General features: G+C 44.9%; 1 protein-coding gene across 4 annotated transcripts in view; it reads left to right on the top strand.

Moving 5' to 3' along the window:
- The first annotated feature begins 8,357 nt into the window (after positions 1–8,357).
- GNG7 (G protein subunit gamma 7) overlaps positions 8,358–22,065 on the top strand; it is a 171,897-nt gene continuing 158,189 nt past the window's right edge. For 2 of the 4 annotated variants that reach the window (XM_029613161.1, XM_029613162.1), the window contains exon 1: positions 8,358–8,529. The gene's annotated coding sequence lies outside the window, so the exon portion shown is untranslated. Of the gene's footprint in view, positions 8,611–22,065 lie in introns of all 4 variants that reach the window. The other 2 variants (XM_029613158.1, XM_029613159.1) reach the window with 2 other exon arrangements.

Below are 22,065 nucleotides of genomic sequence, written 5' to 3'. Positions count from 1 at the left end.
TTTAAAGGGCCAGCGGCGGGAAAAGCCCAGCGGCCCCAACAGATGGATCTGTTTGCATGGATCCTCATAGTTGTCTGTGCTTCTTTCATCATGCAAGGTTCTCCGTGGTGTCCGCCTGTCTTGATGGTCTTCATGTTTGATGTTCTTGGTCTCCTATGAATGTTCCTGGTCTTGTTCTTTGTTGGAGCTCCTTTGTCGTCTCTGTGGTGTCCTGATGTTCCGAGTTCCTGATGTTCCCATCTCCGATTCTTCGTCCTGCTTCCAGGTTTCCTGCTGTTCCACCTTTCCTGGTGTGCCACCAACATGGTCCGTGACCAGCCCATGGGGGTTGATTAGGGCGTTTCGTGGCATAAGGCCTGTCTTCATATCTGCAGTGCAAGTCTCCAGAAGGCCCTTGCTTTTAATGCCGAGGTCTGTTCCTGAATCCGAGTTCTGAATCCTTGAATCCTGAGTCTTAAATCCTTGAATCCTGTTCCCGGTCTTCTGAGTTCCTTGTTCCTGCTTTCATCCATGCCCTAGACTCAAGCCAGAACCTGCTCCGTTTCAGCGTGGTCCGCGACTGGCCACAGGTAGTGTGTGGCCTCGTTGGAGGCCTCTCCTGAATCTTCGCCATGTTTCCAGTTCCTAGTCTTTATCTTCTTGTCTGGAGTCTGCTTTGCTTTCGGCGTGGTCCGCGACCAGCCATGGGTGGCTGTGTAGGGCGCACTGCGGTGCAGTACTCACCCTGTTCTAGTGCCTGAATCCTGAATCCTTGTCTGAGTCTTCCAAGTTCCTCGAGTCCTCGTCTGAGTCTTTCAAATTCCTCAGTTCCATGTCTCGTCATGTTCCTGCCCTCAGTCTCTGTCTGGATTCACACACTTGTCATTCCCAAGCGGTAGGTCCGGATAGGATACCGAATGGCCGGAGGGCTACTCTTTATTTATTTATTTATTTATTTATTTATTGTTTTTGTTATACCGAGTTTCATGATAGGCATCACATCAACCCGGTTTACAAATAACAAGGAGTGTAAAGCATAACGTAACGTAAAAAAAAAATTTATTATAAGAACCTTGAACTTTAAATACAGTGAATCAGAAAAAGGGAGAGGGAAAGTTACAAAAAACAAGGAAAATAAACTTGGGATGGAAGGGGAGAAATTGAACAGCACAATATTTACATTTCAGCTTATTGATACATTAGAATAGCAAGTGAAAAAATAAGACTATGAAACGGTACATAGGTAATCAAATGAATAAATATGACACAGTTGTGAATGGTAATAGTATGATAAATATTCAGCAGGAATTAGTGAGAGAGGGTTTGAGGCTGGTTGATTCGTGTTTACATTCCATTATTGCATACGAGTTAGTGCTAGTGAGAGGAGGTTTTATTCAAGGCTTGGAAATGCTTTTTTGAAAATACTCTTTTTTTTTTTTTTTTTTTAAATACTCTTGAGACCAGCATTGCGTTGCTGGGTCTCACCTGTGCATGCAGGTCCAGTGGAGGTCTGAGCCTGCCTTGTTCCAGTTCCTCAGATGTTCCACGTTTCAATCTTGGTCCAGCCTTGTTCCAGCTCCAGCCCTTGCAGAAGGCCATGAGCTCAGTGAGCGTGTGAATGCGATGGGCTCAAGTTTCCTGGACTTTTTGATATCCTGTTCCTAGCCAAGAATTTTTTTCTTTTTTCATGTTGATGTCTGGAATTTTTCATGACCTGTAGGAAGCGCCTACATCCAGATCCACTTCAAGTTTAGTCTGGTCCTGGAACTCCCCTTGACCTGCAGGAGGCGCCTGCAATTATTCCAGGGACTATCTCGGTTCAATCCACAAGAGATGACTGCATTTCTTCCTGGGTTCCATACTATCCGCAGGAGGCGCCTGCACCCAGGTTTCAACACTTGTAGTTATTTCAAGTCTCCTTGTTCCTCTGCTGAGTACCATCGATCTTCAGGGGGTGTATACCCTCGTAAGTTACAGATTCCACAACAACTCCAGGTCCTTGGGTTTTAATGATCTGCAGGAGGCGCCTGCACCCTAGGCCTTGTTCCTTCTCGCCAGTTTCAGTCCAGTCCCTGCTTTACACATCTCTGGTTCATGCCACGAGACCATCTACAGCCAAGGTCCTGACTCTGCTCTGTGCAAGTGGTGATTCCAGCCACTGATCCCATTCCAAGTTTCATTTTGTTTATTACTTCTCCATAATACCGACGTGGTGAGTCGTCCTGAACCTATAACTTGCAGGCCACTTGTTGTGATCCTACTCACAGAGTTCATCCCGCGAGCAGGCCCCCACTCACCGCTATTGCTGCTGACGCCGCCGTACTTTGACTAATGTAGCCTGGACTGCCGCGTTGCTCCTACTTACCACCGCTGCTCCACCAGGGCCTTGTTGGTGTGGCTGGATGTCGCTGACACGATCTTTGTGGCCTAGTGCCGCTGCTGCCGACTCCGCTGGGACCTTTCGCGGCAGGCTGCTGCCGCCGCCATCTTTAGGCGGCCAGATGTCATGCCTGTCGTCTGTTCTTGCAGCAAGGGAAGCCGCTGCCGCTTCAACGCCATCCTGTGGCCTGGAGGCCGCCCCTGATGTCTGCCTGCTCCTTCTTCCATGCAGAGGCCGCCACTGTCCGTGGTCCTGTTTCACCTCCTGCTCTCAGGCCCTCTAGGTGCCGGCGCACACCTCTTCAATCCATTTAAAGGGCCAGCGGTGGGAAAAGCCTGCAGCCCCACTGGAAGTCTTCAGCTGCTTCATTTCCTGCTTCAGCCCTATTTAAGGGCTCACTTCCAGTTCCTTGGGGCCTTCGGATCAGACTTCATGGCTGTCCATGATTTTCTGTGCCGGTCCAGGTCCTCAATGGTCTTCATTTGTCTAGATGGCTTCGTTCTGTGTTCCTGGTCTCCTCGTCCTGATGTTCCTGGTCTTGTCCTTCGGAGCTCCTTCGTCGCCTGTTCCATGCTCTGATGTTCTGTGGTTCTGTTCCTGAATCCTGATGCTCCAGATATTTTGGTCCTGATGCCTTCGTCTTCACCTCTGCAAACAGTTCCCAGTTTCCTGCGTCCACTTTTCCTGGTGTGCCATCGTCATGGTCCGTGAAAACTTGCCTGAGATCTTCTGAGTAACCTGAATCCTTGTCCGAGTCTTCCGAGTAACCTGAGTCTTCGTCTGAGTCCTTCCAAGTTCCAAATCCTCATCTGAATCCTTCCAAGTCCTCATCTGAGTCCTTCCAAGTTCCAAGTCCTCGTCTTGTTCCTGCTCTCAGCCTCTGTCTGGCCTCACGCACTCGTCGTTCCCAAGCGACAGGTCCAAAAGGGCTTTCGAGTGGCCGGAGGGGCTACTCCTGAGACCAGCATTGTGTTGCTGGGTCTCCTTGGTGCGTGTAGGTCCAGCGGAGGGCTGATCCTGCTTAGTGCGTGTTCTGAATTTCTTGCTTGAGTTCCAGTCCTGCTTTGTTCCTGCTCTGCCTGTGCTTGCATGCGCTCACCTCCCGCAGTGTGGCTTGGGGCTCCTCTCTAAGTCGAGCTGTGGTTCAGGGGCTCACACTCTCCCAAGAGCTAGCGGCTGCACCCGTATCAGGACCTGTAGGTCGTGGCCACAACAGGATCCAAAGGCCATGAGCCCGGTGAGCTGTGCCTGCGATGGGCTCAAGTTCCTGGATATATTTTGAATCTTGTTCCTCGCATAAAAAATTTTTTTGCTCCTAGTTCCTGGACCCTTTTGCCTGGGTAAAATTATTTTGTTATTGGTCTCTCTTCTGAGTATGTCCAGATTTTTCACGACCCGCAGGAGGCGCCTGCACTTGTTCCAGAGACCAATTCTACTCATTCCGCAGAGATGTGATGTTCCATCCTGGGTTCCATACGACCTGCAGGAGGCGCCTGCACCCAGGCTTCTACATCACCATTACCAAGTTCTGCTTCTTCGCTGAGCATCTTCAAGCTTCAAGGAGTGTACGCCTACTTGAATTAAATTACAGCAACTCCAGGTCCTTGGGTTTGACTGATCGGCAGGAGGCGCCTGCACCCTAGGCCTGGGTTTGTTCCACCAGTTCTAATTCAGTCCATGCCTTTTCCAGCTTGGTACATGTCATTGAACCAATTACAGCTTTAATCCTGACTCTGCTCTGCACAGTGGGAGTTCCAACTTCTAATTCCACTCCAGCTTTCAGAGGTGTCACCTTGTCTCTTTTCCTTAATTCCAGTGTGGTGAGTTGCCTTGTATCTACAGCTATAGACCACCATCCATCCTTCTGGTGTCCGTCAAACACCTCCTGTGTTATGTTAGTGGATCCTTGGTCCGGGGCGAGGGATGATACCCACCAGCGGTGCCCAGGTGTGCTCGTCCCCGGAAGGTGGAATGTACTGCAGCACAGCGATGAGAAGTTCCACTGAACTGACCAGACCCACGTAGCGGAGCTGGATCGGCGACGACAGGAGATCCCCGAGGAGCGGGGACAGGAAGACGAAATCAAGTCCAGGCAAAGGGTTAGAGGCAGGCGGCAAGCAACAAATCCAAGTTCCAGGCAAAGGGTCCGAGGCAGGCAGCAAGCAACAAAGTCCAAGTTCCAGGCAAAGGGTCCAGGGCAGGCGGCAAGCAACAAAGTCCAATCCAATCCAAGTCAAGCCAGAAGATAGGGAATCAGAAGAAACTAGCAGGCAACCACTGGAACCTTGTTGCAAAGGCATCTTCCTGTCTTCAGGGAGAGGTTAAAATCTCCCTGGCTGATGATGTCATCTTCTGGGGCCGGCCTGGTCTTCGCACCGCATCTTCCCTGATGCTGCTCCCTGACGTGCGGAGGCAGTTGCGCCGCGGCCCGTGCGCTGCTGGCCGCCATGAGCGGAACCCTGTGCCAGCAGCGCAATTGAGGTAGGGGGGCCTGGCCGCGGGTAAGCGCGGCCGGGAACCATAACAGTACCCCCCCCTCTTATGCCCCCTCCTGGAAGGACCCGTCTTGTTAGGATACGTATGATGAAAGTGTTGAAGTAAAGATTTATCCAGGATATTCGATGATGGTTCCCAGGAGTTTTCTTCCAGACCAAAACCTTCCCATGCAATCAGATATTCCCACCAGAATTTCTCGTACTTGATAAATGGGATCATCATCGGACTCAATGGCAGGAGGTTGGAGTGGAGTATCGTGGAACGAAGAGGAAATCAAGGGCTTTAGCAAGGAGACATGGAAAGAGTTATGAATGCGAAGACTGGTGGGAAGTCACAACCGATATGTTACCGTTACCGGCCCCAGACGTTTACTGATGAGAAAAGGTCCAATATAACTGGGAGCGAGCTGCATAGAAGGAACCCAGAGGCGTAAATGACGCGTGCAGAGCCAAACCCGATCTCCCGCATTGAATTGTGGAGCAGGTTGATGACATTTGTCGGACATCTGTTTTGCAGTCTCGGCAGCATGTAGAAGGTGAGCATTAGTAACCTCCCAGAGTTCATGGAGCTGTTGTGCCGAAAGTTGAGCCGCCGGGGAGGCGACTGTAAGAGGCAGGGGAAGTGGAGGCCGAGGTTGCTTGCCAAAAACGATTTGAAAAGGAGAATGTCCAGTAGTCGGGTGTACATGGGAATTATGTGAAAATTCGGCCCAGGGTAAGAGTGTGGACCAATCAGCTTGGTGGTGGTTCACGAATAGGTGTAAAAACATCTTCAACCCTCTATTGAACCGTTCCGCCAGCCCATTCCCTTGGGGGTGAAAAGCTGTGGTAAAATCCAACTGTATGCTGAATTTTTTGCATATTTCACCGTGAACTGGGGACCTCTATCTGAAGTTATGTGAAGTGGAAGACCATGGAGGCGGAAAATATGCCGGAGGAACAGACTCGCCAAATCAGGGGCAGATGGTAATTTGGGCAGCGGTACAAAGTGTGCCATTTTGGAAAATCCGTCGACTACGACCCATATTACCTGATTCCCGAATGACGAAGGAAAATCTACTACAAAGTCAGTGGATATATGGGTCCAGGGTTCTTGAGGAGGTGGTAGAGGCTGGAGGAGGCCCCGGGGTCGACCGGGTAAAGGTTTTTGTTGGGCACACTTTGGGCAAGAGGCGACATAGGCCCGCACATCCTCTTTCATATGTGGCCACCAGTAATAGCGAGATAACAGTTCTAGAGTACGTGCTCTCCCGGGATGACCTGCGGTGAGGGAATCATGTGCCCAGGATAGCACTTGGGGGCGATGTCGAAGCGGAACCACTGTCTTCCCTGGTGGTGCATTGTCGGTCGTGGCAAGAATCACCTTGGCTGGATCTATAATATAACTGAGTGTCTCTTGTGTGTCCTCAGTCTCGTATGATCTGGAAAGAGCATCTGCACAGATATTCTTGGTTGCCGGACAATATCGTAATACAAAGTCAAAGCGACTAAAGAATAATGACCAGCGGGCTTGGCGTGGGTTTAGGCGCTGAGCTTTGTTGAGGTATTCTAAGTTCTTGTGGTCAGTATATACAGTAATGGTGTGTTGTGCCCCTTCCAACCATTGTCTGGAGTTCCTTGTTCCTCCTTCTGTCCATGCCCTAGACTCAAGCCAGAACATGCTCCACTTCAGCGTGGGTCTTCCAAGTTCCTTGAGTCTTTGTCTTCCAAGTTCCTCAGTTCCATGTCTCGTCATGTTCCTGACCTCAGCCTCTGTCTGGCCTCACGCACGCGTCGTTCCCGAATAGCAGGTCCGGAAGAGCTACCGAGTGGCCGGAGGGCTATTTTTGAGACCAGCATTGTGTTCCTGGGTCGCACCTGTGCGTGCAGGTCCAGTGGAGGTCTGAGCCTGCTTTGTTCCAATTTCTCAGATGTTCCACATCTCGATCCTGGTCCAGCCTTGTTCCAGCTCCAGCCTGTGCTTGGACACTCTCACTTCCCACGGTGTGTGTCTTGGGGTTCCTCCTTGAGCCACGCCTTGGTCCAAGGGCTCAAATCTCTCTAGAGTAAGCGACCGCACCTCCGTGCTTGCAACATCTGTGTTGCACATGTGTGACAGAAGTGCAGTATTTTGTCTAGCATGTAGCTTCTCAGCAAGGATTTATAGCGTTTGGCTTATTGTGTATACCCACCACGTAGTGTTTTAGTGTGCTAGGGCTTGGTGTAATGTTTGCCTTTGCTGCCTTTTTTTACATTAAGTTGCTGCTGTTCGAATCCTGAGAGTTACTGCTCTTATGGTATGGCATAGGAAGGTTCTAGGTGTTGTTGTTGGTTTTTTTTTATTGTAGGGATTTGTCTTACTTCACAAAGTGTTTGGAATTGGAGGATGTTTGTTTGCTGTCACTGAGGTGGCACCAGCATTTGAATATATATATTTTTAATGTTCTAGTTCTGTTCCTCACCTGTTGCAAATCTTAAGTTCTAATGATGATTATTATGACTATTGATGTTTTATTGACATATGATATTCTGTGCATTTTTGGAAAGAGGATTCATAAAAGAATATATTTATATTTGTTTTATTACATAATTGGATTGAATGTTTTACTTTTTACATGATGTGTATTTTTAAACTGCAATAAATATAAAATAAATTAATATAGATTAATAAGATATGTTAGCATTAAGTGCTTGAAATAATAGAATTAAAATAGTTTAAAGCAACACTCATGATGAAACTAGTTAGAAATCCATTGTCAGATGCACTCTAAGGCATTATTTATTGATGAGTACAAATAGTAGGGCCTAGACTTGTCAACTGCCCACTCATGTTAACCTTGGGCCCCCCAAAAAATTCATTTCTGGCTATGCCACTGGTGTGAACTAAGCATGGGATTTTGTATGTTCCTCTGCCTTAGACAGTAAAGTACGAATGAAGATGTCCTGGATAAGTTGGTAGCTGGGATATATCCTTTGCTCTGTAGGCTGGAATAACTGGACAGACTGAATGGGACAGTTGGTTTTTTTTTTTTTTTTTCCCCCTGATCTATTGTTGTTATATAAAAGGCAACTTTAAGGGTACCTGTGTATAAGAAGACGGGGGAAAAAAAAGGCAAGTTTTGGAAATGCTTGTTTGTGCATGAAGGAGAGAAAAGGGCAGTGGTGTGGATTTCTGATGGAATTTATATATAATTTAAAAATTAGAAACTTCAAAGTCCAAACAGAGGAGATAGCGGGTGGCAGAGTAGAGAATGCAGATGGTAACTAATTTGGGTGAATATTGGTCTGACACAGATTTGAATTAGAATCCTCCTCACAGCTCACCTCTGGGGGGGGGGGGGGGATCCCCCGCCCCCCCAATCCTCTCACAGCCCCAAATCCTGGGATTCCCCCTCACAGCTCATCCCACCACATCACGTCCCCTCACGGTTCACCCTGAGACTCTTTCCGCACCAACACATCGTCTCACAGCTCACCCCGCTCCGACCCGACCCCTCCCCCCTCACTTCTCCTCACGCCCCGGGGGCCTCAGCTCGCGCACTCTTTCCCGCCTCGCCGGTGTGATAGCGTCGCCCCGCCCCGTCTCCCCTCACGCGCCGCCCCTTAACCGTCTCACGCCCCCTCTGCTCCTGCCGCCGCCGCCGCCGCTGCTGCCGCCCGATTCTCGCCTCGGATTTCGGCGTCTGGGACCGGCCGGTGAGTGCGGATGTGGCGGGTCCGGCGGGGAAAAGGGATGGCGGGGCAGGAAGTGGTGTAGCGGCTTCGCCAAGGCGAAAGGTGGGCGCTGTCTACCAGGGCCTGGAGTTGCGGTCGGCCATTACCGGGGGGGATGGAGAGAAGCAGGAGAAGCGCAGGGCCCGGGGCGCGGTACGCTCGGACTATCGAGGGGGCTGCGCGGCTTATTTGGAGGGGGAGGGGTGTCGGTGATTGCTACGATGAGGTCGAACTGGTATTGGAATCAGTAATTGGGAAAGAGCTGTAGTGGTTATTGGGGGAGGGCAGTGATTTGGGATTTGGGGCTGAACTGGTTATGGGGTCAGTGATTGGGGGGGGGGGGCATCAGTGATTACTCGGGTGAGGCTATTCTGAGTGTAAGTGGTTACTGGGAAGGGGGGTAAGATGTCTTATGAGGAATAGTTATTGAGGAAGGACAGTGGATATGGTAGAAGGTTAGTGATTATTGGGATTGACTGAGCTGCCTATGAGGGTCAGTGGTTATGATGATGGTTATGTGGGTGTCGATTGAGGGTCAGCAATGGTTGTGGGAGTCACTATTGGGGAGGGGTGACAGTGACTATGGTGGGGAAGACTAATTAATTATTGAGGTGACTGAGCTGGTTCTGGAGGTTATTGATTTTTGGGATGGGGCTGAGCTGGATATGGAGGTCAGTAGATGAAAGCAGTTTAGGACATGTGTCAAGGTAAGACCGCTGACGGGCTTGAACTGAGGCAAGCTCTAGTGTTGAGGATGGGAATCCTAACCACCGTACTAATAAGTAAACTGGAGCAAGCCACAATCCCAGAGGAAAAGGCCATGTCAGATTTGCCTCAAGGCCACACCCTAAGCATCAGGGATTGGCTAAGGCTCAGGTAAAAGTGATGATGGGAAGCAGGAAACTGTTCACAGTAACCGAAAAGTTAACTTGTCTTTTGGCTATTGTACTTCTTACACGTAGAATCAGTGTTGCCAAGTTTTTTCTGATACATGCTTCCAGTTTTAGTTCATTACTAGTTCCTGCTCCAGCTTGTGATCTGCTTGCTGACTCCAATTCTTGGCCTGCAGTTCCAGCTCGCTTCTAATTATGTTCCAGTTCTACAGCCTGCCTGGCTCCAGCTCAAGGCCTGCAGCCCTGGTTCAACTCCAGCTCTTACTATTTACAAATTCCAGATCCTTGCCACTGTTCACCCAAGTACAAGCACCGACTCCCAGAGCACCTCAGCTCTAGAGTCCAGGTCTCTATCTATTAAGTGCAGTTCTAACTCCTGAATGTTTCCTAGCTTATCTTGGGCTCAGCTTGATCATCCATGTCAGGAGCTCAGCCCTTCTCTGAGCCCCATAAATACTTTAAGGGCAGTAACCTGATAGTTTTGCTGCAAGCCTTGTTCGATTTTCTGTGCTCTCTAGCTACACAGTATGGAAGAGTATATTCCCACAAAGCAGATTGAATCTTTGCAGGCAGATTGCCATACTGGTTGTGGAAAATCAGGTTTTGTAAGAAATACCCTGGTTGCATGCTGCTCTACTACCTCTGGCCCAACCACCACCGGTACATCAGATACCCTGCCATTGCTGGAGCACTTTGATGTTAAATTGGAACATTTCCAGGGGTTTATAAACTATTGCTGCTTGCACAGTTTGATTAAGTTGTAGAAGTTCTACAACAGCAGCACCAAGAAGGATTTGTGCTAACTTTTTCTTATGAGTAAGCATTTATATATATTTCCCTGATTTTGGAGCATAACAGACCTCTTGTGGGAATCTGGGAGATTTTCTACAAGACCTTGTCCCAGACTTCTGATTTCCATTATGCTCATACTTCCAAGATGGTGCATCAGTACATGAAGCAGAGCTCCAGGTCCATTGTCAGTTGTGCTTCTCAGTTCAGCCCATTAGTCTTAGAGGTGGTATGGAGCAAAACCACCTAGTGATAGATACCTATTCTGGAGAAGGACATCAAGGTCGAGTTAACCAGAATGGATCCCCGTGAGGGACCGAACACATTTATTAACCTCTGCATTAGAACTGGCTTTCATCTAAGTGAGCAGTGAGAGAATATAGTGAACAGCAAGGTTATGTGAGGCCAAACTCTACGGGGCAGGTGTTCTGGAAATGCCACCATCAGAACCCATGCGGATTTCTACAGGTTGACTGTGTCTCACCCCTGAGAAAAAGGAATACCGGCGATGCTTGAATCTGTGCCTCTGCTGTAGAGAATTGGGGGAACTATTCTCCATCTTGTCCCTGGAAGTGCTCAGCTGGGAATGACTGGGCTCTGGCTGCCATAGGAAGGGAACTCCAGGCATGCCAATTTACAAGTGGTTCATGTATTCCTTTTCTCCTATCGATAGCCTCAGATATGCCCTCAAGCTCTAAGATTGTCTCGCACCTGGCTTTGGAAGCTGGAATTGAATCTGTATTTCCCCAGAGCTTCTCAAGAATGCCTGACCCAGTGTGCCATGCTGGATTCGGGTGCGAGTGTCACCTTCATGAATATTACTATGGTGATATTCTTCATCTTCCCTGTTGGATCACATCAGCCCTGGATCTGGTGGAGACCATTGAGAGAACCTTCAGGTCCAGGTTAGAAACCCAAGAGACTGTACCATTAGAGACTGTATTGGGCACACAGAGAGTTTATAATTTTGGACTTTTCCTCCTACTTGCCAGTCATTTTAGGAATCTGTTGGCTAAAAGAGCATCATCCTCAAATAGATTGACTGAGTGGGATGATGACATTTCCTTCGGAATTTTGTGTCACTTAGTGTTTCCTGAGCTCAGAAAGTAAATCCATAGAGAACATCAGCCTAGCGATAGGACTCTGCTTAGAATGTCAGTTTCTAGTATTGCAGAATATTGGCAATACTTAGATGTTTTTGAGAAGAAAAATGCTGATCACCTCACCTCATTGGGGTAATGACTGTGCTATTGTCCTGTTACCTGATGCTAAGATGCCCTATAGGCGAATCCATGCAATGTCAGAACTATTACTCATAGCCTTTTATTTATTTATTTCTCATTTCTTATATACCGCTTATCAGATTTCAGATCTGGCCAGAGCAGTTTACAATTAAAACACAATAAAATACATTCAGAATAAAAAATTCAAAACATTAAAAAAAAACCCTCTCAAATCTGTCTATACCACTCACCACTTTTATCTTTTTCCTAAAGCTGAGATAGTTCTGTTCTGCCTTCACCTCCAAAGGTGCAGAGTTCCACAATTCGGGACCACTAACTGAGAACATTGTTTTCTTATTAGACATTTTACAGATGTCCTGTCTAGATGGAACACACTAATGTCGCTGATTTAGAGCGTATATTACGCATAGGGACGTAACAGCTGATCTTATGAGAATATCTCCAGGAGAGCCTACTAAAGAGCTTCATCAGATGATTCACCTCCTCAGCAACAATCCTATTCATAAAGAATAAAGATGGAACCCTATGCATTTGCATGGATTATCAAGCTCCAAACAGGGTAAGGGTTCAGAACTGGTATCCACTGCCCTTGATCACAGAACTCTTGGATTGGTTTCATGTGGTTTGCATCCTTTCAAAACTGGATCACTGAAGAACCTACAGTCTCATTTGCATTAGATCTGGGAATGAATGGAAGACAGATTATCATATCATGGACAATTTGATTACCTTGCCATGCTGTTTGGCCTTACGAATATACCCACCATGTTCCAACTGTTGGTCGTCGACATATTCAGAGATGCCTTAGACCTGCTTGTGATGGTGTATCAGGATGATATCCTTCTCTATTCAGAGACCACAACTCTCTACAAGCAGAATGTGGCTTTGGTACTACAGAGACGCTGAGAACATGAATTCCATGTTAAAGCTGAAAATTGTTCTATTGACCAGTGATCTGTAAAGTTCCTAGGCTACATACTTTCTTTTTGGGAAAGGGGTAAGGGTGCAGTTGGATGGAAAGTGAAAGAGTATGTCATTGGGGAATCCCACAAATCATCTGAAATATCCAGTGTTTTATTAGTTTCACAATTTCATACAGAACATCTCAAAGATTGTTGTGCCACTGACATTCTTGCTGAAGAAACCAAGTTCCATTTGACCCCAGAGGTGTGACAGTCCTTCAACCAGTTAAGAATGCCTTCATGTCTGCTCCTCTACTGGTCCACTGTGACCACACGCTTCCATTTGTGGTGGAAGCAAACAAATATGTCTCCAGCAGCAGTCTTGTCACAACAACAAGGCTGTCACCAGGATTTGCCCTCCTCTCTCTCTCAAACTATCAGCTGCAGAGCATAACTATGCCATTCTAGACAGGGAACTTTTGGCCATAAAGACTACCTTCAGGGTGTGGAGGCATCACCTTGAGGGAGTCACTCTTCCAGTACAAGCGTCTACTGATCATCATAACCTGGAGTATCACCAGATAGCTAAGGCTCTGAACCCCCGATAGTTACTGTGGGCACTGGTTTTACTCTTAAAATTAAAAATAAATAAATAAACATTTACAAATCATGTATTGCCCAGTAATCCAAAAAGGAAAGCTGATGTACCGGCTCTCTAAAAGGTGCAAACTGCTGGGACAAATCAGAGCACGAGTCTTCCCTACTGGGCATCATTTATGCACAGTGGATTGTCAGGGCCACCCCTCTCTCCAGACCTGCTGGAAAACCATATGTCATCAAATCATATGTTCTATAGCATATCACCCACAAACTTGATGGTCATACTGAGAGGATCAACCAGATTCTAGAAAATATTTTTGATGCTTCTTGAACTACCATCCAAGCAACTCGGTCAAGCTTCTACCATGCTGAATTTGCCTGTAATAATGCAGAGCACTTTTCCAACCGCCAGACCCCTTTCTGTGCAAATTATGGGTTTCACCAACACTTCCATTCATCAGTGCTTCTGGATTCTCTAGTTCCTGCAGCCACAGAGGTCCTTAGTCATTGCATCAGATTTAGGAGGAATTAAAGAAGCAGCTGGAAGCTGCTAATGTGGCTTGTAAAGCTCAAATTGATTGAAAAGGCAGGATGGTTTGGCTTACAAGGTGGGTGAGAAAGTGTGACTAGTCCATGTAACTATGCCACAAACTAGACTATATCCTATCCTGTGACAGATAGCTCCAGTTATGTTTGACCTGTTGCTTCCATGGTTTTTCCAGTGTTCCATGTGACTTTACTGAAACCATTTATGGATACTCTTTCCAGGCCAGATCCTAGTACTATCTCCCCCCAATCCAGGTCAAGGGGCACAAGGAGTACCTAGTAAAAGCTATTTTGGATTCAATAATAATCCAAAAGAAATTGAAGGAAAATTATGGCTCTGAAGAACACTCCTGGGAGCCTGCTGAGAACATCAACATCTTAGCAAAGATGTATGATTTCCCTAGAAAATACCCCCCAAATGTTGTACTTGGGGATGGGGTTAATATCAAGATAAGATCCCATGAGTGCTTAAACTGGAATTAGCCCTAGAGTTGCAGACGGGAATCCTAACCTCCAGACCAGCTAATAACCTGGAGCAACCCAGGATCATAGAAGAGACCATTCCACATAAGCCCCACTCCTAGTCATCAGGGATTGGCAGGGACTCACACTCCTAGTCATCAGGGATTGGCAGGGACTCAGTTAAAAGGGATTTCTGGTAAGCAGAAAACGGTTTCCAGCAACTTGAAGGCTAAGCTGCCCTATTGCTGTCAAACTTCTTACATGCAGAATCTTTACTGCCAAGTTTCTTTGATCCAGGCTTCCAGTTCTAGCTCAATGCAAGTTCCTGCTCCAACTTGTGATCTGCTTTCTGATTCTAGTTCCTGGCCTGTAGTTCTGTTTCAGCTTTGCAACCTGCCTGGCTATAGTACAAGGTTTTCATCCCTGGTTCTACCCCAGTTCTGCTTCAGCTCTTGCTATCTGCAAGTTCCAGATCTATGCTGTTTACCCAAGTGCAAATTCCAACTCCAGCTTTTACTACCTGCAGATGCAGAGTTTGGTCCCCAGCAGTTCTTTAGTCCTGGACATTTCTTGGCTTGTCCCAGGCTCATCTTGAGCACCTATACCTGGGGCTAAGTAAGCCCTGTAAGTACCCAAAGGGCAGTAAGCTGACAACATACTGAATAAAAGGATTTTGTCACAGATCCTTAGTACACGGTGTTTGGTGCCACACCTGCTGGAATGTTCATAACATTTTTTTTATGCAGATCATAGCATATGTTGTATAAAATGATGTGGAATCAGGAGAGGCAAGATGGCATCCTAATGACAGTCACCCACGGGAGGAGTTCTGCTGGCCCAACTTTTGTTTGAATTTGCTCATTCTTCCTAATCTTTTGGATGAGTATAAGGAAGGGGAGACTTTGGACCTACCCTGCAGTCCCTGTATATCCTGGATTGAACACAATAGATTTCTCCAGCGCAGTCAGCCTTCACCACAATAGCAGGGCATGTGGTCGTTTGGTGGGTGGAAGATGTGCCCTTGCTTCTTTTTGACCCAAATACTACTCTTAGCCCTGATGCGAAATGGCCGCCCCCCCCAAGCTGGTGTTCCTGTGGAGGGGAGAGCATTTCCTTTTGCTTTGGCACCATCTGATGATGCAAATTCTGAGACAGGTAGGAAAAGTGCAGGGAGGAGGCTCTGCAGCTGCTGCAGTGTTGATTCAGGAGGACAGACGTTCCTAGGATATGGCTTTTCCATCTTCAGGACTTGTAATGGATTCACAGGTATCTGAGTTCCGGTTGGGCAAGAGGTTCCTGCATTTGGCTTCTAGTTAGAGCAACCCTCAGAGTTTATGCTTGAGGAGATATGGAAGGCCATACAGGGTTGGGTAAGATCCTAACTGCATAGATGTGTATGATAGTGGATAAAATCAAATTGTTGGAAGCAAGTATTAATGTACAGGAGGCCCAGATTGTTGACATTGGGAATTGCCTGGAAATTGTGGAAGAAAAGGTTAAACAATGTACTGACATTCAGGAGGTTATTATTAAAGATACGGTTTTTCTCTACTCCAAACTTGAAAATATGGAAAAATTGCTAAGATGCCAAAATCTACATTTGATCAGTTTTCCCAAGAGCCAAACATCTATCTCTGCTGTAGTGGCTTCTAAATGTTATTTTGGGGGAAATGTTGGAAGATTCCATATCATATGATGCCCCTTGTTATAAGAGCTTATTTACCTCAGTTTGTTAAAAAAGAAGTTCAAGGTGGACAGTTGGATTTGTCACCTATATCTATAGGTAGTATGAATAAGACTACAAAATTATCTTCTAATGAGAATTTATTTCTGCAACTTTTTCTCTAGCTCTGGAATCTCATAGGGAATAGATTTTGCGTTTTTTTTTTTTTTTTTAAAGCATTGTGAAGAAGCTTTTTCTAAATTAGGGAAGGAGATAGAGCAGTTTTTAAACTAGAACAAAGGGGAAAGCCGACAGTCGCTCAGCAGCGCATGGTTCGGAGGGAGGTATCTTCAAAGGATACTAATGAAACATTAGAGTTAGGGCATCCCAACAGAGAGGTTCCATTAATAAGAAAAGTAATCCAAGAGCTTATAATTAAAAACTCACCTGAGCTAAAAAAAATTCCAGTTTATTCCTGTCAAAACTGAAAAGCAGAATGTAAATACAAACAAAAAACACACTTTGAAATGTTTGTATGCTAATGCCAGGAGTCTAAGAAGTAAGATGGGAGAATTAGAATGTATAGCAGTGAATGATGACATAGACTTAATTGGTATCTCAGAGACATGGTGGAAAGAGGATAACCAATGGGATAATGCTATACCTGGGTACAAATTATATCACAATGACAGAGCAGAGCTTCTTGGTGGCAGGGTGGCACTTTATCCTGTTGGACTCTATGCCATCCCGGACATAAAGATCCTGTGTGAGACTAAATGTGCAATTGAATCTTTATGGGTAGAAATCCCTTGTGTGTTGGGGAAGAGCATAGTGGTAGGAGTTTACTACTGTCCACCTGGCCAAAATGGTGAGACGGACAGTGAAATGCTAAGAGAAATTAGGGAAGCTAACCAAAACAGGTAGTGCAGTAATAATGGGAGGTTTCAATTACCCCAGTATAGAATGAGTAAGTGTAACATCAGGGCATGCTAGAGAGATAAAGATCCTGGATGAAATAAAAGACAGTTTTATGGAGCAATTGGTTCAGGAACTGATGAGAGAGGGAGCAATTTTAGATCTAAATCTCAGTGGAGTGCAGGATTTGGTGAGAGAGGTAACGGTGGTGGGGCCACTTGGCAATGGTGATCATAATATGATGAAAGTTGAATTAATGACTGGAAGGGGGACAGTGGTAAACTTTCAAAAGGGAAACTTTGATAAAATGAGCAAAATAGAAAAAAAACTGAAAGGTGTAGCTACAAAGGTAAAAAGTGTGCAACAGGTGTGGACATTGTTAGAAAAAAAAATACCATCCTAGAAACTGTAAAGCGCACTCTATGCTTATGGCCAGGGACACAAGAACACTTAGACTCAGTAAAAAGTATAATGTATTTTTATTAGTCAATATAAGTGTTCTCGAGAGATGCTGGGTACTGGGTGCCCTTAGACTTACAAACTGACCAGCATCTCGTCATATACAGGAAGTGACCCTTCTTTTATAGATAACATACAATATTGTGGAAGCTTCTAGATTTGCATGACTGCCCAAAGAATCATTTACATAAGTTGTGATGTCAAATGCATGATTAAATCATCCCTAACTATTCTTGATTGGTTTACTAGGAAAGTATATCCCATTTCCCATGGCTTTGGAGATAGTTCTTTATTCTGTTAAAGTCTTTACTGGTCAAGATAATCAACACGTCTGTAGCTGTGTTGATTACAAACTCCTGAGAATATTGCCTGAAGCTCCCCTGTGATTTCTTCTTTGTGACTCTATGAATAGACATCACCTGTCTGGTGCCAGCTTGCCTGCCTCTACAGATATCCAGGGACATTCTGTAAGTCATGCTCAGAAAGTCACTCAGAGTCCATTCAGTCCAGGCCAAAGAAAAGCAGAGGCTTCTGGGGATTTCCTTCTCCATGTTGGTTTTCTATTCAGGCATACTTCTCAAAGCACAGACCAAATGTATTCAGTGCATTAAGAAAGGTGGAAGGAAGGCAAAATGATTACTGGCATGGTTAAAAGGTGAGATGAAAGAGGCTATTTTAGCCAAAAGATCGTCATTCAAAAATTGGAAGAAGGATCCTTAGAAGAAAATAGGATAAAGCATAAGCATTGGCAAGTTAAATGTAAGATATTGATAAGACAGGCCAAGAGAAAATTTGAAAAGAAGTTGGCCATAGAGGCAAAAATTCACAATAAAAACTTAAAAAAATAAATAAATATAAATAAATAAATATATATATATATATATATATATATATATATATATATACCGTATTTTTTGCTCCATAAGACGCACCTAAGATTCAGAGGGGGAAAATTAAAAAAAAAAAAAAAAAATTGTGCTAAACCGGCACTGCGTCTGGGCGTCTTATGGAGCAAATTAGGGGAGTGCATAGCTTTTTTTTTTTTTCTCCCCATTTTGTTTTCGGGTCTGGGGAGGGCCATTTCGGTCCACTCCCCAGATCAGAAAACCTTTTTCTCTGGGAACCCCTCCCCCCCCCTCCCCCCCCCCTCCCCCCCCCCTCCCCCCCCCCAAAAACCCCCCCATCCCACACTTTAAATTAACAACCCCCACCCTCCTGACTCCCCCAAGACCTACCGACTTAATTTACCGCAACCCCCCACCCTCCTGACCCCCCCCAAGACCTGCCGACTTAATTTACTGCAACCCCCCACCCTCCTGACCCCCCCAAGACCTGCCGACTTAATTTACCGCAACCCCCCACCCTCCTGACCCCCCCAAGACCTGCCAAACATCCCTGGTGGTCCAGCGGGGGTCCAGGAGCGGTCCGGGAACGATCTCCTGGGCGTGGGCCGTCGGCTGCCAGTAATCAAAATGGCGCCGACGACCCTTTGCCCTTACTATGTCACTGAGACCGACCAATAGCAGCGGTCGGTCCCAGTGACATAGTGAGGGCAAAGGGCCGTCGGCGCCATTTTGTTTACTGGCAGCCGACGGCGGAAGCCGAGGAGATCGCTCCTGGACCCCCGCTGGACCACCAGGGACGTTTGGCAGGTCTTGGGGGAGTCAGGAGGGGGGTGGGTTGTTAGATTTTTGTTTGTTTTTTTTTATATTCGCTCCATAAGACGCACATACATTTTCCCCCCACTTTTGGGGGAAAAAAAGTGCGTCTTATGGAGCGAAAAATACGGTATATATACATATACACCCTGTTTCCCCGAAAATAAGACATTCCCCGAAAATAAGACCTAGTAGAGGTTTTGTTGAATTGCTAAATATAAGACTTCCCCCGAAAGTAAGACCTAGCAAAGTTTTTATTTGGGAGCATGCCCGTCGCACAGAACACCAGAGCATGCAGCTGAGATTTTTTTACCCTGCAGGATTCACAGTTAGTTGTCATCACAAACCATCATAACCAGACAACTATTCAGAATATAATAAATGTTCATTTTTTTGTTCAACAATATATGTGAATTCTTCTTCATGGAAAAATAAGACATCCTCTGACAATAAGGCCTAGTGCATCTTTGGTAGCAAAAATTAATATAAGACACTGTCTTATTTTCGGGGAAACACGGTATATATGAAGCAGAAAGCCTGCAAGGGAGTTGGTTGAACCTTTGGATGATCAGGGATTAAAGGGGCACTTAGAGAAGATAAGGCCATCACAGAAAGATTAAACTATTTCTTTGCTTCAGTGTTTACTGAAGAGGATGTTAGAGAGAGATACCTTCCGGAGAAGGTTTCATGAGTGATTTCAGATCAACTGAACCAAATCACGGTGAACCTGGAAGATGTGGTAGGCCTGATTGACAAACTGAAGAGTAGTAAATCACCTGGACCAGATGCTATACACCCCAGGGTTCTGAAGGAACTAAAAAATGAAATTACAGAATTAATTGTAAAAATTTGTAACCTATCATTAACATCATCAAATGTACCTGAAGACTGGAAGATGGCCAATGTAACCCTTATATTTAAAATGGGATTCAGGGGTGATCTGGGAAACTATAGACCAGTGAGCCTGACTTCAGTGCTGGGAAAAATCGTGGAAACTGTTATAAAGAATAAAATTACAAAACATTTAGATAGACATGGCTTGATGGGACACAGCCAACATGGATTTACCCAAGGGAAGTCTTGCCTCACAAATCTCCTATATTTTTTTGAGGGGCGAATAAACATCTGGACAAAGGTGAATTGGTAGATGTGTATTTGGATTTTCAGAAGGTGTTCGAGAAAGTCCTGCATGAGAGACTTCTAAGAAAACTAAAAAGTCATGGGGTAGGAGGTGTCCTTTTGTGGATTGAAAGTTGGTTAAAAGCAGAAAACAGAGAAGGATTAAATGGTCAGTTTTCACAGTGGAGAAATGTACACAGTGGAGTGCCTCAGGGATCTGTACTTGGGCTGGTGCTTTTTAATATATTTATAAATGATCTGGAAAGGGGTGCGACGAGAGGTGATCAGATTTGCGGATGACACAAAATTATGCAGAGTAGTTAAATCTCAAATGGATTGTGATGAATTGCAGGAGGATCTGGTGAAGATTGGAAGATTGGGCTTCCAAAAGGCAGATGAAATTTAATGTGGACAAGTGCAAAGTGATGCATATAAGGAAAAATAACCCTTGCTATAATTACACAATGTTAGGTTCTATCTTAGGAGTTACCACCCAGGAAAGAGATCTAGGCGTCATAGTGGATAATACATTGAAATCATCAGCCCAGTGTGCTGTGGCAATCAAAAAAGCAAACAATGTTAGGAATCATTAGGAAGGGAATGGAAATTAAAACAGAGGATGTTATAATACCTCTGTATTGCTCCATGTTGAGACTGCAGCTTGAATACTGTGTGCAGTTCTGGTCACTGCATCTCAAAAAGGATATAGCTGCACTGGAAAATGTGCAGAGAAGGGCGACCAAAATACAGCTGACCTATGAGTAAAGGCTAAAGAAATTAGTGCTGTTCACTTTGGAGAAGAGATGACTGAGGGGGGATATGATAGAAGTTTACAAAATCATGAAAGGACTTGAACAAGTTAATGTAAATTGGTTATTTACTCTCTCAGATAATAGAAGGACCAGGGGGGTACTCCATGATGTTAGCAAGTAGCTCATTTAAAAAAAAATCAAAATTCTTTTTCACTCAGTACATAATTAAGTTCTAGAATTCATTGCCAGAGGATGTGGCTACAGCAGTTAGTGTAACTGGATTTAAAAAAGGTTTGGATAAGTTCCTAGAGGATAAATACAATGAACTCCCTTGTTCATTGTAAGACATATGTTGTCATTGTTTTCTACTTGTTATAATGTAAACCGGAGTGATAAGTAATCCTGTTACCTGAACTTCGGTATAAAAAAAGTTATAAATAAATAAATAAATACATCCATAAACTGCTATTATGGTAATTAATAAGCAATAGTAGCATGTGATCTAGCTAATATTTGGGTACTTGTGACTTGGATTGGCTATTGTTGGAAACAGGATACTGGGTTTGATGGACCCTTGGTCTGACCCAGTATGGCATTTCTTATGTTCTTAGGGTTTTTCTTGATGTTGCAAAAACTACACAGAAAAGGCTTAAATGGTTTCTTTCACTGAGACCCAAAGTACTTCAATTAGATGCTCTGTTTGTATTGACATTTCCTTGTAAACATTGTATTAAATTTCAGATTTCTTCTTATTTGTCTTTTGAGCCTGGAAAATTAAGTCTTTCTTAGTGACAGGATTGTTCAGCCAGATGATGCTCTACCTACTTCATCTCCCTTGTAATTTCTTAATTACATCTCCATTTAGTTAAACTGATGATCTACTGCACTAGAGAGAGTTGATTCCATTATTCCTATTCCTATTTATTTTCTATTGCTTTTCCTTATGGCTTGTTATATTGCGCCTCCTAATATTCATGAACTTTTGAGTCTTAGATAAATTCAAATTACCATGGGAAGAGTCAAATCTTAGGTGTTTTTTGTTGTTGTTGTGATCTGACTCTTGTATTTCATCTCATGTTTACTTGATTATTATATAAAATGTGCATAAATAAAAAAAAATGATGTGGAATGTTTGCTGGTAATGTGGAAAAATGATTAGTATCTCTGAATGAATGTGTATAGAGTAATGGACTCAGTTGAAATTTCAGTGAAATGCTTCAATACACCTTAGACTGGGAGATGTGGAGCATGATATAAATAAATAAAATTCATTTAAAAAATCTTATTGGTAAATCAAATAAGGCAGGCTATTATCCAAGAATAGGTGTTGTCAGGAAGTGTTAACATTTAGTGCATTAACATCTATTTTTCCATCGATAAACAGGTTGAATTAGCCATGCTGTTTGGGTCATCTGTGCTCTCACGGACTTTTCTCCTTGAAGGCAAAGCTTTGATGTGGTGTGCCTGTGTGGCCCTTCCTGCGCACAGCATGTCATCTGTCTCCTCCAGTGCTTTT

This window comes from Rhinatrema bivittatum, chromosome 8, assembly GCF_901001135.1.
Source record: "Rhinatrema bivittatum chromosome 8, aRhiBiv1.1, whole genome shotgun sequence".
Lineage (NCBI taxonomy): Eukaryota > Metazoa > Chordata > Amphibia > Gymnophiona > Rhinatrematidae > Rhinatrema > Rhinatrema bivittatum.
The sequence above is the reverse complement of the archived record's forward strand: the minus strand, read 5'-3'. Positions and strand labels throughout refer to the sequence as shown.